Raw genomic sequence first — 18116 nt, 5'->3', positions numbered from 1 at the left:
TGTTATCACATTTGGGGTTGAACAACTGCCATAATTTTTCTCCTAATTTTCACGTATTAATATTTAGACGGGTGATGTTTCAAAGGAAGCTATATACTGGAAAAGAGTTCTATTACGTTGAACGTTCGATCTACCAAGTCACGTGATCAGCGCCATGCTTGAGAACCGGCGAGAGGGCCACAGCTAGTTAGATGATACCATTTCACATGTCGAACATTGGTAATATATAGCACATTTGTTTTTGCTGCAACGAGCAATGTTTAACAAGGCCAAGAGATACAAACTCGAGTTCAACAGTAATGTAAGTGTCGGCGTATTTTCACCAAGTATGTTTCGCATTTTTTTTAAAAAACATAGCCTAGCTGTCAGTGCTGGTAAGTGGCACAAATACGTGTAATTCCATGTGCCAACGGGGGACTTGAGAAGATACACTGGGAGAATACGCGTTTAAAGCCATATTCTTCAGATAAACTGGGGCATAATTTGTGAGCAGGTTATTTCCAGTGTAAAGTTTGGCACCTGTTACAGTCATCGTAGTGGGTGTACGAGCTTATTGTCCCAACTCAAGGGACTAACTTTAACGTCCAATAAACACCGCCAAACAAATATTTTAATGCTTTTATTTCTGAACTCCACTCCACCAATATGTACTGTGCTTACTAACATCGTTTCTTTTCTTGAGAACTCTACCCATACCACAATATATTCTCTCCCAGAACAACATGTGGCTGGTGTGTCCCTGTCTGTCATGACAATGTTTAAGTGCAGCACCCTTACCTCATATCATTATCCACACTTCTGGTACCATGCACCCTGTTGTGACCATATACCCTACTCAGACCATTCACCTTACAGAGACCATTCACTCTACAGAGACCATTCACTCCATGTTGACCATCACTGAATTGTCTGGTCCAGGGGCGGTATTCATAAAGAAACTAAGATTTTTCCTATGTCCAAACTTACGTTTTGAAAAATGACTTAGCTAAGTCTGAGACTTAAGTTGATATTCATAAAGCAACTTAGTCAGAGACTTAGCTAAGTGTCCAAAGACAAACTCAATTTTTTCCATAGTGTGTACCCGCGTGATCACCAGGTTGATTCCGAGTTATTTTTAGACTTCCGGTGGAACTCTTTTACAAAACGTTGCGAAAATCGCTCTTGGGGGATTTCCCGCTGGTTATTTACGGCTGACGACACATTGAGGGTACTGCGCTTGCGGTCTTTATACATTGTCAAAGAAAATGTCGGAGGCAGAAGCGAAGAGGAGGAAACCCAACTGGAACAAAGACGAAGTACTGCTTTTGACAGAACTCGTCAAAACAAACGCCAGTGTGCTGGAAAGAAAGTTTGGTCCGGGTGTGTAATCGGCGAAAAGCAATCGGCAAGAGGCGTGGCAGGTAATGTAAACATTCGGTCCGACTGTCAAATTGTAGTCAAGAATAGAGAAATGCCTTAGACTATATGCCACACATAGATCTTATTTGTTTTGAATTATATGTAAGCCATGATTATGTACGATTTTCCCTTTTCTTTCCTGAGTTACGACGGTAGTCGTATGAAACAAACACATATAATATTCATCAAACACTGGAGAAATATACAGCCGAAATAGACTGATGATTAGCCGAGGTCACACGACGAAGGAAAGGAACATGCATAAACGGAAAATGTTTTCTAAGTGAAGATCACCTCATACAAATAATTTGATGAGGCTACAGCATATATTATCTTGAATAATTGTAAATGTTTTGATTGTTTTATCTACTGACAATTCACTGCCTGCAGAACTGGGACTAAAATTTAATGTGAAAGCTTTTAGTGATACCTGTTAAAGTATTACCATCAAAAGTGTGGGATCGATTTATAAACTTTAAAACAATGCCAAGAATGTATGGAAAATTAAAAAAACTAGGATATGCTTTCTCCCAAATGCACTGCCTCTTACTTGTTCACAATAGTAAAACAGTAATTTGATTTCAAACATGTTATGGCTGTGAGACAGCAATTCATAAGCAGATGGTAACACATATATAACATAATAAGGATGACAGTTTTCATTCAAATCAACAGGTTATTACAGCAACCCTCAACTCTTCTGGTTTGCATCCAAGAACTAAGGACGAGGTAGAAAAAAAGTGGAAGAACATAAAGAGTCTGTCAAAACAAAAAGATTCGGACTTCAGCAGAATGACTAAAGGAACAGGCCAGTAACCAACTTCAGTTCATAAATACTGTATATGTGTCACAGGTGCTAAATGATAACAATCAGTCTTCTGCCAGTTGTCTTGATGAAGAAGTTATTACTGATGGATCAATATTCAGTAACAATCTTCTCTGCATATTTGTTGTTGTATTTCTTTTATGAAGGGTAACTTTTTTTAAAAAATATGATCCAGAACTGAATGGAACAGTGATTGTCCTATTTCTTATTGCAATGGATATACATATGAAGTTATTTCACACAAAATATATAAAATTAATTATTGTGATTAAATTTTAATATAGGAAGTGGACCAACCCCAACACCAGTCAGCCCAGTGACCAATGCTGTCATTGACATTTTAGGCCAGGACAATGTGGCACTGACAGGTGTGCCTGGGTCATTTGACTCAACAATGCTGCAGGTACTTGACTTGGTACCAACTGATGAAAGGTAAAAATGAATGATATGAAGTACCTTTTGGTTAGAACATGATCACATAACTTGTGCATAAATGTGATCACACACTGTTGGTGTGGCATATGTGCACTCTCTAATGTAATAAATGTAATGAACAACTTCCATTATTACTTTTATCTACTTGTAATAACATAAAACAAGTCCAGTTATAACAGAAACAATATGTATATAAATGTTGTTTTTTGTAGACAGATTTATGCAGCCGTGTGTGACCCCCATCCACAGCCAGAGGGAGCGACAGTGGGTCCTGAGGAGCAGCCAGCAATCCATCACAATGCTACAGGACGCCCCACAGTTGAAGCTCTGTTAAAACAGAAATTGCAACTAGAAATAGAATGCCTCAAATTGAAAAAGGAGTACCTAAAACAGAAGATAATGAAACTGAATTAACTTAAACTGCCGTAAATGTTGTTGTTGAATATTAGACATATGTAAATACTTGGATGGTCATATTCCATTTTCTTCTTAATATATGGATAAAACAGATTCTGTTAGGAAGGAGAAGTATTTTGCGACTTAAATTTAACAGAACATAATCTACCATTTATAGTCCAAACTCAGACACTATGAAATAAGATCCTAATTTCCTACATGGAAAGTGTGTATCGGTGATATGCTCCCTGTATCTCAGTGCAGCCACTGCTGTAGTGATCCCTGGTACACCTCCATTATGCCCATCCTGCCTCCCAGCTCCATCATTCCCATATGTGGGTGGTACTTGAATTTTTCTGTCCTTGCATATGTTGTGTAGGACAGCACATGCTATGATCACCTGATATAGTGAGGGATAAATGAAATTAAATTCAAAAGTCAATTAAGGCAAGACCATGCAACATATATTTTGAGATGATGAACTACTCTATACATACATTACCCATCAAAAGTTTAGAATCACTGGTGTAAATGTAGCCACATACTTCAGTCAACTGTTCAAAAATATTTTTTGCAAAGGAACACATATTGTTGAAATAACTGTTTACATATGTATTGTGAAAATATATGAATTGATGTATTGTGAAACAAATTTGTAACACTGAAAAAATTATTGACATGTGTTCAATAAATGATTAGACTAGCTGTGAAAAATGCCATTTCCTTATAACAAAATTACACCAACATGCAGCTGTTCACATGTACAATACTTGTACATGCTTTAAACAGTTTGATGAATGATCCTCATGCAATTAATCATACATCCTGCAAAACTGTAATTTCTTCCTCATAGTTTTGCCATTCAGCTTTGTTACCTTCTCATTTTTTTGTATAATTTATGAAGCAAGTAAAGTGTGCTAAAGACATAAGTGTTGTTGATTATATTTTTCTTACCTTGCAAGCCCTATCGGGTTTTAACCCGATTTCCCCATTAAGAACAGAAAATCTGCGCTTGAGTTGCCCAATAGCCCTTTCAACTGTGCTCCTTGTTCTTTTATGTGATCTGGGTTATGCAAACAACATAATACAGTAAGCCTGTACATCTGCAGCACTTCAGAAACTGTTTGTCTAATCATTGTAAACTGCCATTTATTCAGTAAGTAACTCTGAAAATTAAAAATAACTAGTAATTCATTAACATACTTTATTTTGGTGGATTATTATGTTTTTGGAAAAATAATTCCTAGTATTGTTCAGCATACTCATATAGAGCCTACAGCCTGATTATGTTTATATTATTTATATACAACATTTTATATTCGTATTTCATATATCCTCATACAAATTTCGTAAGTTACTTACACTGTTTTTGTATTTATTGGTAACCGCTTCGGTTATCCAAACTAAATGTAACAACGATGATGCTCTATAATAATTAATGACAACGAGTCCCCAATGTTTATGCGAGGTAAATACAAGGGACACCACTCTATGTTGCAATCAGCAACTGTACACGGAAGTTGACGTACCTGTTGTAGTTTGTTTGTGGTCCAGCCAATGGTCTTAGAAAAGGAGTTAGTAGCCACTTCTTACAGGGGTAACCACTGTCACCGAGAAGGTGACATCCGATGGGGACAACATAGCGGTCGAATAACTGGTAGAGACCGCTGTTAGTCAATATGCGTGAATCGTGTGTCGATCCAGGCCACCGAGCAACATCGTCAATTATCTCGTCTTCGCTATTGAAAGCGATATGTGTATTGATGCTGTAGTAATTATGCCGGTTTACAAACTCATTTCCATTTTCTGTTGGAGCTTGAATCTGAATGTGTGTTCCGTCGATCACCCCCACAACTCAGGGAAACTTAAGTTCTTTTATGAATACCGCCCCAGACGTACACATTTACTCTCATGATATAGCTGGAAATATCACTGAGAGCAGAAAACAAACAACCATAGAGACAAACAAGCATTTATTGTTATTCCAATCTATACTATACAATCTTGAGTGTTTCGAGTGCACCATCTTTTTTGTATGTAATTAAGTCAAAAATGCAGATGAAATCAAACTTCACTTAAGGGTATTTTGTGAAATGATAAACGCCTGGTTATTAGCAGTCATAAATAATTAGGTGTGGAGTAGACAATGAAGTGATTGATATGGTGAGTGACAGACTGAACCCTGCGTGATCTTACTTTACCCTTGCTGTGTTCTGCCAGTAAATGTGGCAAATGTGGACAAGAAACCCCTTCAGTGAAATTTCAAGGGCCAATTTATATACCCATGGAGCCACACTGAGAGATTATGTGAAAATTAAACCTGCACATACAGAGTGTGAAAGCAGAATCACTATCCACAAGTGATGTTAGTCATCCTTATGAGATATACTGAAGCAACATCTCCTGTCTTCTATTCAGACTCGACATCCTGTATGTCACCATTGCCGTCACCGTGTATCTTTCTCTTCTGAAATTGAATATTGTAATACTTTTTCTCATGTTGACCTAGAAACATGCAACAGCTGGTATATGAAGTTGCAAAAAATACATTATACATGAAAAAGGACCATCTATATCCCATCGATTGTTAATACTAATATGCCTATCAGCAATGATCATGCCTACTTGGTAGAGCAGTGAGCCGGCCTTTAAATAGTTTAGATAAATAATGGCCCAATCACAAGTATGTGAAATTTGTCCTCTTTGATGGACTTCGGATTTGTTTCTCTTACGCAACAGCAGAGACTGTTTAGAAACGAGTCTACAGTTCCATATTTGACCCGCTGTACAGCACACCTACGAAAAATGTAACGTTTTTTTCTGAACCACATTTCAATAACCTTCGCTTTCAGGCACTCCAACTATTTGTGTCCACTGTCATCAGTTCCCCGATTAGAAAGACTTCTAACTGAGATGGGGGTTTCCACTGTTTTGGTGCTCTTTGTCATGTTTTCAGACGCAACCATAAAAAGGTGCACTTAGGGTGATACGTTTCAATGAAAGAATCCAAGATCATGTAACTAACAAATAAGGTTGCTGCTGTTAACTTTTCAATAGTTTGGGCATTAACAACATTTCACTAATTTCCCGTGAATTGAAGAAAAGCTATAACGCATTTTGTCTGGCAATTAATGTACTGTGCAGTCATACTTTCCATGTTAAGGTCGTGTCATAATTGAAGGAATGAGCTACGCGTGCTGTTCATTTATTTCATTTTGTTGATGGTCATATGTTTGTGGCGTAGTTGTGAATTTAACATCACTGGTGATAATACATGTTTAATTACAACATGGGTTTAGGGACCCTGTAGAACAATACCATGCAGAAATGATTACAGTTTCTACAGTAAGCAATAACATATCGGAATTTCTGCACAGAAAGTGGATTTTCTTATTCATGAAAACTTGATTTTCTGGTTTGTTTACTGGCCGCTGTCGAGTGGTAGAGTACTGCGGTGTGACGTCGGGCTGTAACTTGTATGAAGAGCGGTATCTGTGAAAGAGACAGTGCAGAACAGTACAGTTCAGTATGTATGTTTAGTAAAACATTTGCTGGAAGGGAGATAGCTGCAGTTTCTCTAGCAATATGCACGGCGAGCATTGACACTGGGAAAAGGGAGGAGGTTGGCTAGAGGACAGTTTGAAGATGGTAATGTGGAGGAACTTTCAGTGAAATGAAAGGCTCAAATGCACACGCTTGCACAAAACTTTTAGTGAGTGATGTGTGAAAATTATCTTGTTGTAGCTGCTCACACCCGCCATCTCCTACCCCGTGACCTATAAAGCACAGGTACAGGAGGGCGCGATGTTTTATTTTAACTGAGCTAAACCAGTGCCCTGATGTGTTTCAAAATCACACATTTCCAGACATACACCTCAAACTGGAAGCTACAAGGAACACCAACGACACACGCTGTCTTGAACACACTTTACTCCAAAAATGCTGTACCTAGTTGGCACACTTCACTGAAGGCACTGTACTCAAAACATGCTGTATTTGACACTGTACTTAAAACACTGTACTCAAGAGACTGTACTCAAAACATGTACTTGACAGACATTGTACTGAAGACACTGTACTCAAGACACTGTACTCAAAACATGCTGCACTTAAGGGACACACTTCACCGTAGACACTGTACACAAGACACTATACTCAAAAGATACTGCACTTCGGTCACATACTTCACTCAAGACACTGTACTCAAGACATTGTACACAAGACAGTGTACTCGAAACATGCAATACTTGACAGAGACACCACTGAAGACACTGTACACAAGACATGCTGGCTGTACTTGACAGACACTCCACTGAAGATATGATATGCTCAAGACACTGTACTCATGACACACAGTACTCAACAGTCACTATACACATGACACTATACTCATGACGCACAGTACTCAATAGGCACTGTACACATGACACTATACTCATGACATACAGTACTCAATAGGCACTGTACACATGACACTATACTCATGACACACAGTACTCAATAGGTACTGTACACATGACACTATACTCATGACACACAGTACTCAATAGGCACTGTACACATGACACTATACTCATGACACACAGTACTCAGTAGGCACTGTACACATGACACTATACTCATGACACACAGTACTCAATAGGCACTGAACACATGAAACTATACTCATGACACACAGTTCTCAATAGGTACTGTACACATGACACTATACTCATGACACACAGTACTCAATAGGCACTGTACACATGAAACTATACTCATGACACACAGTACTCAATAGGCACTGTACACATGAAACTATACTCATGACACACAGTACTCAATAGGCACTGTACACATGACACTATACTCCAGACAGACTGTACTCAATAGGCACTGTACACATGACACTATACTCATGACACACAGAACTCAATAGGCACTGTACACATGACACTATACTCATGACACACAGTACTCAGTAGGCACTGTACACATGACACTATACTCATGACACACAGTACTCAATAGGCACTGTACACATGACACTATACTCATGACAGATTGTACTCAAGACACTCTGTCCTCAATACACATTATAATCAAGAGATGCTGCATAATTTATTCAAGAGACACACAGTATTCAATAGTCACTGTACTCATGAAACTATACTCAAAACAGACTGTCCTTGTGACACTCTTTACTCAATGCACATTATCATCAAGAGATACTGTATTTGAGAGACACATGGTACTGTAATCAATAGTCACTGTACTGCTGACACTAATCATTACACTGTACTCAAGAGACACTGTATAATGTACTCAAGAGACACATGGCACTGTAATCAATAGTCACTGTACTGCTGACACTAATCATTACACTGTACTCAAGAGACACTGTATAATGTATTCAAGTGACACATGGTACTGTAATCAATAGTCACTGTACTGCTGACACTAATCATTACACTGTACTCAAGAGACACTGTATAATGTATTCAAGAGACACATGGTATGTAATCAGTAGTCACTGTACTGCTGACACTAACCATTACACCGTATTCAAGAGACACTGTATAATGTATTCAAGAGACACATGGTACTGTAATCAATAGTCACTGTACTACTGACAAAAATCATTACACTGTACTCAAGAGACACTGTATAATGTATTCAAGAGACATGGCACTGTAATCAATAGTCACTGTACACATGACACTAATCATTACACTGTACTCAAGAGACACTGTATAATGTATTCAAGAGACACATGGTACTGTAATCAATAGTCACTGTACTACTGACACTAACCATTACACTGTACTCAAGAGACACTGTATAATGTATTTAAGAGACACATGGCACTGTAATCAATAGTCACTGTACTACTGACACTAATCATTACACTGTACTCAAGAGACACTGTATAATGTATTCAAGAGACACATGGCACTGTAATCAATAGTCACTGTACTGCTGACACTAACCATTACACTGTACTCAAGAGACACTGTATAATGTATTCAAGAGACACATGGTACTGTAATCAATAGTCACTGTACTGCTGACACTAACCATTACACTGTGCTCAAGAGACACTGTATAATGTATTCAAGAGACACATGGCACTGTAATCAATAGTCACTGTACTGCTGACACTAACCATTACACTGTACTCAAGAGACACTGTATAATGTATTCAAGAGACACATGACACTGTACTCAAGAGTCACTGTACTATTGACACTTCTCGTTACACTGTAATCCTAAGCAACTGTATACAAGAGACACTACTCACACACTTCATATTCAATACAAACTGTACTCCATACAAATTGTACTGAACGGTCAATGTATTCATGGTACTTTATTCCAGAGTCACTGTACTCATGATTCTGTAATCAAGAGCAACTGCACTCATGAAACTGTACTCAATACACACTGTCATGAAGGGTCACTGTACTCACGACACTGTACTCAATACACACAGTCATCAAGAGTCACTGTACTCATGACACTGTACTCAATACACACAGTCATCAAGAGTCAATGTACTCATGACACTGTACTCAATACACACAGTCATCAAGAGTCACTGTACTCATGCCACTGTACTCAATACACACAGTCATCAAGAGTCACTGTACTCATGACTCTGTAATCAAGAGCAACTACACTCATGACACTGTACTCAATACACACAGTCATCAAGAGTCACTGTACTCATGACACTGTACTCATTACACACAGTCATCAAGAGTCACTGTACTCATGACACTGTACTCACTACACACAGTCATCAAGAGTCACTGTACTCATGACACTGTACTCAATACACACTGTCATCAAGAGTCACTGTACTCATGACACTGTACTCAATACACACTGACATCAAGAGTCACTGTACTCATGACACTTTACTCAATACACACAGTCATCAAGAGTCACTGTGCTCAAAAGTAGCTAAACTAATGACACTGTACACCGGAGATGCTGAATTCACAGATTCTCAGCTCAAGATATGTTGCACCCAAAGCACACTAAAGAGACACTGTTCTCAAGATATGCTGTACCCAAGATATGCTGTAATCTATATACACTGTAGTCAAGAGATGCTGTAATCTAGATACACTGTACACAAGAAATACTGCAGTCAAGATATACCCATATAAATATGTGGGCACTGGAGACAGTGAGTCTGACCACCTGACCATTTCTAGATTCCTGTAACTGTTAATTACAAAGGTCACCTTCAACAAACAATGTAATCAGGTCTGTTTGACCACTTGACCATTTCCAGAGAAAGCCATTAGACTGGCGCCTCGCCATCCTGTCTGAAGACCCTTGCGACCTCGTGGTATCGCGGTACTTGACCTATCCGTGATCAGAATAGAATTTTAAACTTATGAGGCCTATTTTATTGTAAAATCCGATTAACATGACATGTAATCAACACGTCTGGGAAAAAATATTATTTTAACTTCGATAGTGTTTCATTGAAAGCCATTAGACGAACAGAGCCGAGAGAACTCCATCGTATCGCGGTAAACACCAAAATACATTCCCTAGGAGATAAATATAGCTCATGACATCACTTCCGCTATATTTTTGGCAACAAGTATATGCAGACGACGTAGTTCAGATGGAGTGGGAGGGGTCAAATATGAAACGTAAATATTATAGCAGGCATTTCATGGATAGGGGTCAGACAGATTCCAGTGTTTAATGTTAATAATTCTGTTGGATTAAACGTACGGGGATTCCATACATCCTGCCGATTTAAAAAAGTAAACAAGTCACTGAAGTTTGGCTGTCGACTGACATAAATAATCACCTCTAAAAGGCGTGTCTAGAGCGAAAAAACAGAAATACCGATTTGCCGTGATACAAGAAATACCGCAATACAACGAGGTCCGAGTATAATCCAAATGTGCCCATGCTATGACATCCATAGTCATTACGGTCAGTCCATGTTAATCACGTGACCATTTCCATAGAATGGATTCGTAATGAAGTTTTGCATATCCCCAAAAGTATCTTCACAAACAACATTCCAATCAGGCACATCTCAGCTGTCTACATTGCGATGACGATCCAGCAATTCAAGCCACCTACACATTGAAAAAAACATGACATAAAATAAGAAATTCATATGATTTCAAACCTTGAGTGTATCCTTGAACATCTATTTGTATCCATGCAGGGAATCAGTCCCTGGTCTTCGTCCCAGTATGCTAATGTTCCAATAGAAAGCTCTCATTGCTATAAGCTGTCACCTTAAGAACTGTGTTACAATATATATATAATGCGTCACACTACAGTGCATGCAGATTCTACAGTATTTCCTGGCTGGCTACATACAGAGTCTTTAAGTTTAAACATTTCTTCCCCTACAACTTAACCTGTTGTACACAAGCCTCCCTCAATACACCCTTCCTTCTACTCATGCCATGATGTACCCATTTCACAATTCAACCTGAAGCATTACTGAGGGTCATAGAATCTTTACATATATATGGTACAGTATCAATTAACACTCTGTATCGTGTGAGCATATATAGGGTACAGTACCACTAAACACTCTGTATCGTGTGAACATATATATCTTACAGTATCACTAAACACTCTGTATTGTGTGAGTATATATATGGTACAGTATCACTAAACGCTCTGTATCGTGTGAGTATATACATGGTACAGTACCATTAAACACTTTGTATCGTGTGAACATATATATCTTACAGTATCAATAAACACTCTGTATCGGGTGAGCATATATAGGGTACAGTACCACTAAACACTCTGTATTGTGTGAACATATATATGGTAGAGTACCATTAAACACTCTGTATCGTGTGAGCACATATATGGTACAGTATCACTAAACATGCTGTATCGTGTGAGCATATATATCTTACGGTATTACTAAACACCCTGCATCGTGTAAGCATATATAGGGTACAGTACCACTAAACACTCTGTATCGTGTGAGCATATATATCGTACAGTATCAATAAACACTCTGTATTGTGTGAGCATATATATTGTACAGTACCACTAAACACTCTGTATTGTGTGAACATATATATGGTAGAGTACCATTAAACACTCTGTATCGTGTGAGCATATATATGGTACATTATCACTAAACACGCTGTATCGTGTGAGCATATATATGGTAGAGTGCCATCAAACACTCTGTATCGTGTGAGCGTATATATGGTACAGTGCCACTAAACACTCTGAATCGTGTGAGCGTATGTACGGTACAGTGCCACTAAACACTCTGAATCGTGTGAGCATATGTACGGTACAGTGCCACTAAACACTCTGAATCGTGTGAGCGTATATATGGTACAGTGCCACTAAACACTCTGAATCGTGTGAGCGTATATATGGTACAGTGCCACTAAACACTCTGAATCGTGTGAGCGCATGTATGGTACAGTACCACTAAACTCAACTTCTACCACCGTGTATTATTATCATTTAGTGTTATAATTATCGGATATTAATTGTATATAGCGCACATATCCTGGCAACTGGTGCTTGCTCAAAGCGCTGACATATAGTCACATAAACACAATACTTAGTCCAAGTCTTACGGCACGTTGCTGTACCCACAACTACATGTTTGCACATATTCATGCGGCCACCAGCTGGTCATATACTAACGGATAGTGGTTCTGCTAAGAACACAGGAGTGTGCACTGTACACATGGGTTTGTGACAACACGGAAAGAGTCTGCCCATAAAGCTGACGCCAAGACTTTTAAACCCGGTCACAGGTGGGTTCGATCCCGACACCTCAACCTAGCTGGATCACAAGCCTGACAATTTAGCCAGCTGACCCACCGCGTCCGTATATATTTGAATCCGTGCTTAAGTGCTTAGTTTCTTTTATCATTTATTGTAATCTTTACAATTATAGAAATATTTGTGCTGGGGTACTACTCTGACAGTAAACTACACGGGTTATAGCACATTCCGAAGCTCAACCTTACAACGGAGTTGTTGCCCATATTTCACTACAGCACAGGGTCCGGAGTCTTTGAACGACCATCTCCATGGCGATCGTACATTTGTCTTAAAGGAAGAGTTATATGACTGACAAGTTATATGCATCACCTGGGAACTTTGAAATGGACAACGTGGCCATCTCTAGCGAGCACCTTTCCCCTAGTCACTGTCTTGTTAATGAGGCCATACACGTTTTTTTTATATAATTGTGTACTCTGGTATTTAGGCTGGTATTTAGCAAGCCATTGTAACATATATTCTGTAGCAAGTTGTAACAACATCTGCCAGGACCTAAACGCAATTAATATTGAACAGTATTTCAAGTATATTTGATACATGAGACCGGCGTCATGATTACAGTGACTCTTGAGTACAGTGTAGTAAGTACAGTTTATTGAGTACAGTACTAGTGTACAATGACTCTTCAATACAATGTCATGGGTACAGTGTGATGAATACAGTGACTCCTAAATACAATCCCTTGAGTATAGTGTGTATTGAGAATAGTTTGTATTGAGGACAGAGTGTACTGGATACAGTGTTTTAAGTACAGTTACTCTCGAGTACAGTTACTCTTGAGTACAGTGTCATGACAACAGTACAGAGTGTAATGAGTACGGTGTGTATTGAATATAGTGTGTATAGGTACAGCATGTCTTGAGTACAGTGACTCTTGAGTACAGTGTAATGAGTACAGTGTCAGGTTCAGCATGTTTTGATTACAGTGTCTTGAGTACAGCATGTTTTTATAATGGTGCATTGAGTGCAGCTTGTTTTGACCTTTGTGTCTTGAGTACAGCATGTTTTGAGTGCAGTGTCTTGAGTATCACATGTTTCGGTTATAGAGTATTGGGTACAGCTTGTTTTGGGTTCAGTTTGAAGTACAGGGTGTTTTGAGTACGGTGTCTTGAGTACACCGTGTTTTGAGCACAGTGTCTTGACTAGAGTTACTCTTGAGTGCAGTGTCATGAGTACAGTTTGTACTGAGGACAGTGCCATGAGTACAGTGTTTCTTGACTAGTGTCATGAGTACAGTGATTCTTGAGTACGGTGTCATGAGTACAGTGTGTATTGAGCATAGTGTGTATTGAGTAAAGTGGTTTTGAGTACAGTGTGTATTGGGTAAAGTGTGTATTGAGTACAATGTGTATTGAATACAGCGTGTATTGAATACAGCGTGTATTGAGTATAGTATCATGAGTACAGTGTTTTAACAGATAAAGTTTTCTGATCAAATTGTCAAGTGGTCAAAATGTACAGACGGTTGTGATTAGACACAGATTGGCATGGAGAGATTTATATTTGTGGCGTTGTCAGGGTGATTTGTATAGCTTCAGGTAAATGGTGTTCTCCCGAACTGGTCACGAGGTCATTTTGACTATATAAAATTTGGGGGTACAGCATAGCACGAACAGATGATTTTGACAAATTACACGATGCCATTTCAGTGGAGAAATGTGCTGAGTAGTGCTGAGCTCGACCGGTTTGTGTAGCTTCGAGGGGAGTTGTGTGTAGTTTTGTATATAGTGGATGGTCTATATGGGGTCTCTGTAGGGAGACTGGTTTATATAGCATATATGGTCACAGCAGTGTACATGGTCTCAGAAGGGTGGATGATGATATAAGGTAAGGGTGTTGCACATGCGTAATATCTGAGGCGTAAAGGTACCCCTTTAAAAATTTAGTAGCTAAGGGGTATACATCCTGAGTAATGTTGTGACATTTGCATACTGTAGGTAAACTGAAGCTATAATGAAAATTACTGTTTACTAAAGTTATGATATTTTTATGGCTTCACATATGTATGGGCTATTAAATGTTGAGTGTTGGCGGTGTCCATGTTAGCTACAGGTATGGATAACATTATGCCTCCATTAAATTCACACTGCCAGATTATCTTCATTATTCTAATCTTTACTGTGAACATTGTCATGACAAACAGTGACACACCAACCAGAATGACATGTGTGTGTGTTTGATATTCTCGGGGGGAAATACATGGAAGCAGTGGTATGGGTAGAGTTCTGAAGAAAGGAAATGATGTTAGTAAGTACATTACATATTGGAGGAGTGGAGGTCAGAAATAAACGTATTAAAATATTTGTTCGATGGCCTTTCAAGTTAATCCCCTGAGTTTTGAAAATAAACTCGCACACTTACTACGATGATTGTAACAGGTTCCAAACGTTTCACTGGAAATAGCCTACGCATAAATCATGCCCCAGTTTACTTGAATATGGCTCTAAACACGTATTCCCAAATGTGTATCTATTTAAGCCTCCCGCTGGCACAGGAAATGACACGTGTTTATTCCACTTACCAGCACTGACAACTAAGCTGGGTTGTTTTTATTTGTAAATAAATTTTGAAGACTAGATGAAAATACGGCAACATTGAAATTACGGTAGATTACGAGTCGGTATCATTTGTCTTTGTTAAACATTGCTTATTGCAGAAAACAAAACAAAACAAAAAAAATGTTATATATCCTGCCAATATTCGAAATGTGACATGAGATGCCCCACTTGGTATCATCTAACTGTCGCCTTCTCGCCGATTCTCAAGCATGGCGCTGATCACGTGACTTGGTAGATCGAACGTTCAACGTAATATAACTCTTTCTCGGTATATAGCTTCCTTTGGAAAAAAACATCCGTGTCATATTACTGCGTGAAAATTAGGAGAAAAATTATGGCAGTTGTTCAACTTCAAATGTGATGACATACACATACACGCTTGGCAGAAAACGTTTTCTTAAATTCAATAGTTTTCTGGCAGAGGTCGCTTGAAATTTGGTCACACTGAGTGACGCATTTACCGGCCACTGCACCAAGGTTCAAGTACAATTGTCGTGACGTCATCGTCGCCTGTTCTGACGTCACGGGGTTCCAGTCGGCTGAGGGCTTATTTTGGTGCAGTGATGCGGCCGCGCCCAAGTCGATGCTGTGAGATTGATTTCGGAGCGTCCCAAATATCATTGTTTTCTTATCAACTCAACACTTTTATTTACAGTTAGTCAATGTATTGTAAATAAATCGCCATATAACATAATATTTTCAAAACATTTTCATAACATTTCGTAACAGTTTGTTTTTCTAAAAACACATCTAAGAGTACTTGTTGTAGCCTTTTAAATATGTTTCACAACCGTTACAATGTTACTGAAATGTTGTGACGAAATTCTAATTTAGTATATTTTGTCGTGTTTAGCAAAAACAGTCTGGACTCTACCAAATCGTACAAATAAGATGTGAATGTCTCACAACTACACCATATGTTAATTGTACGTATTTAAAATTGTCCCAATTTTAAGGTCACTCTTGCATCAGTAATTTCATAAAGAAAACACCTTCCCTGAAAGAGAGAGGGAGTTATGTTTTCATCCTGGAAACAATTTATATTCTTGTTAAAGGGATTTGAAACCGAGTCGAGTGAACGGTCTTTCCACTAAACTACCCCCATGGTCCGCCTAGCAAGGGTTCAGGCGCAACAAGACAAACAGTGAATGGCACACGTCTTGTAATCCTGTTTCATAGCACCACTCCCCAAACCACAGACCCCACCAGCAACACTGAGTTTTTATAAAAAGGTCCATACAATATTAATATTTTTTAAAATTAGAAATGTCCGCAGTGACATTTAAAAAAAACAGATAAAACAGATAACGTAGTCACAAAATTAGTACCACAAACAACTTGAAGGGTTTTAAAACATGATTATTCAATTGCTGATGTATAATGAACACTCTACGAGATAACGAGCAGTTTTGATGGAGTTACCACCTGCACCTGATCGATCAGTAATAAGGGTACTCTGTACTGACCGTAACTTAATCTACTAGTTGTATGTAATATAGTGAGGTGTGTAATACATTACGAACAGTACAGGTGACCCCATTTGAATTTTGATAATGAAACTAAACGTCTGTTTTTCACTCGTATTCGCAGTTTCAGTCACTTTGAACTGGCCAAACAGTTTTTGCAGCCCTCAACACAGACTGTAAGTAATGTCAAACACGATCCAGTAGACTCGAGTCTTTCCAGTATCTTCAGGTCCAATCATGTACTGCTGTGGACATAGAATTCCCCCATCCCAAACCCCAACACCCCATCCTTTCAAGTGATTTGATTCCGGAATACAGCTTATTTGTCACACATGTCAGTCGTCGCTGTCAGTCCGTCCGTCTGTATGCAATACAGTTGATACTTGCGTCCGTGTGTCTGTCCGTCCATCCATTCGTCGGTTGTTGTTCACACGTATTCCAGCTTTCGTACATTACACCTCACCATTCTACCTCCACGTCCACCCACAATTCCCCATCCAAACTGATTGGTCCAGACAAACCAGTGATTGATATTATGACGATTTTTCCCTGACGCTCAGTAGCTCGGCTGTAATACATGAATACGTGTGATATTTGTTCCTCATCTGGTTGGTTGGCACCAGCATATGTCTCTTTAGTTTGGATGCACTATGGTACCGCCCGGTGACTTCAACACGTGACACCAACGTGGCTTCAAAATATTGCCGGAGCAGTGGGTTAGTCCATTAGTCCAGCGGTTAAAGCATTCTCTCGTTCGGCCGAAGGTCCGGGTCCCGTTGCACACATTAGTACAATGTGCAAAGGGAGTTTCTCCTGACTCGCGCCTTGACATTGCTGGAATGTTGCTGAAAGGGCGGTGGTTAAAAATCAACTTTAGTGTGCAGACTCTTTCCGTGTTGTCACAAACCCCTGTGTACAGTGCACACTCCTGTGCTCTTAAATGAACCCACGACTCCGTTGGTACATGACCAGATGATGGCCACGAGAATATATCTAAACGTTTAGTTGTGGGTACAACAACGTTCAGTAAATTTGGACAAAGTACACGATCTGAGGGTTGCTGGTGGGGTCTTTGGGTTGGGAAGTGGTGCTATGAATCAGGATTACAAAACGGGTGCCATTCACAGCTTATCTTATTGAGCCTATGTACGGTTGTAAAACAAACTGGCACTAGTTGCATGTATATGTGAGCTATATAAATATCCTTCCGATGCTTTTTGCGTATAAGTAGTAAAA

General features: G+C 39.0%; 1 pseudogene; it reads left to right on the top strand.

Annotated features, from left to right (window-relative positions):
• The first annotated feature begins 1244 nt into the window (after positions 1-1244).
• Positions 1245-3073, top strand: LOC137281523 (nuclear apoptosis-inducing factor 1-like; annotated as a pseudogene).
• The last annotated feature ends 15043 nt before the right edge of the window (positions 3074-18116 follow it).

Source organism: Haliotis asinina, chromosome 4 (assembly GCF_037392515.1).
Source record: "Haliotis asinina isolate JCU_RB_2024 chromosome 4, JCU_Hal_asi_v2, whole genome shotgun sequence".
NCBI classification, from domain to species: domain Eukaryota; kingdom Metazoa; phylum Mollusca; class Gastropoda; order Lepetellida; family Haliotidae; genus Haliotis; species Haliotis asinina.
The sequence above is the reverse complement of the archived record's forward strand: the minus strand, read 5'-3'. Positions and strand labels throughout refer to the sequence as shown.